Source organism: Ceratina calcarata, unplaced genomic scaffold (genome assembly GCF_001652005.2).
Source record: "Ceratina calcarata isolate Rehan_Ccalc_2016 unplaced genomic scaffold, ASM165200v1 scaffold5.2, whole genome shotgun sequence".
In the NCBI taxonomy this organism is placed as follows: domain Eukaryota; kingdom Metazoa; phylum Arthropoda; class Insecta; order Hymenoptera; family Apidae; genus Ceratina; species Ceratina calcarata.
Genome location: NW_017174431.1, coordinates 56,736 through 57,892, shown reverse-complemented (window position 1 = coordinate 57,892; position 1,157 = coordinate 56,736).

Below are 1,157 nucleotides of genomic sequence, written 5' to 3'. Positions count from 1 at the left end.
GGTGTAGTTAACTTTACTGTTATGGTTCATATATTCACCATTAAATGTAAGTAATTGCATTCTAAAAGCATATAAATTGCTAAATTTTATATTTCCATTACTTTTGGCAAGGATTGTATAGCCTGAACATTCTTAAGAGACGTTCAGGGTTCGTGTTTCTCGTCATCGACGAAATACGATTGAGAACTGTAAATAATTATCAACAACATCTTTCATCGAAATCAATCATCACCGTTTGAAATTGTGTAACCCTTAACGCTATTCTTCGCGCGCATAAAACGTCCAGCTGAAAGGCTGGGAACACAATCCAGGAAGTCGCGTCGACAAGTTTCAACAGTGATTTCCGGTAAAACCGTTCACGACTTTCTCTGTCGTTGATTGGAAATGTTTGTCTCCTAGCGAATCGAACGACCACCTCGATCGGCCGCGAGAGCTCATATCGCGGATCCGTTGAAAGAAAGAACGCGGGACGTGCCAGGTGAAATCGTGCGAGGAAAACCGAAAGATCGCGGATCGGTTTGGGATTATTTTTCGTGCTATTTCCAGTACGGCACCGCCGAGATCCCCTCGCCGGGAACGCGGCCGTGATCGAACGGCACGTCGTCGTGGTTCGCAATTATGTTCGGCCACGCGGACCTTCACGGATATTGGTTACCCGTTTTCGTTGCAACGAACGGTTACCGCGTTGGCGGCGTTCGCGACCTTCGCGAATCGCCGGGGAAGGGGCCGTTTGAATTATGGAGCCGTTCCAGGCATCGGAAGCGAAACGGGATATTTTCAATTTCGCGGCTGTTCGCTGCTTTGATCAGTGCGGTTTTAACCCCTCCGAAGACGCGGTTCGATCACCGATGAAAATTCCCGGGCTTCGTTTACGAGGAAATGTTCCTCTCCCGCGTTATACCTCTCTTAAGCTAGCAGGACTAAATCAGCAGAATCACATCGGACCTAGTGGAATATTTAGTACTTATTTTGTACTAATTTGTACCACAAATAAAAATTTTGTACCTCCTGCCGTTTTCAAAAAAATCGTGGCGCTGCTAGCTTAATATTAAGCTGGCAGGACCAAAAGTTAAAATTAATGAAAATGAATAAATCAAAGTTGATACTTTAGTGCTGAATTTGTACTAATTTGTACCATCAAAAGAAATTTTGTACCT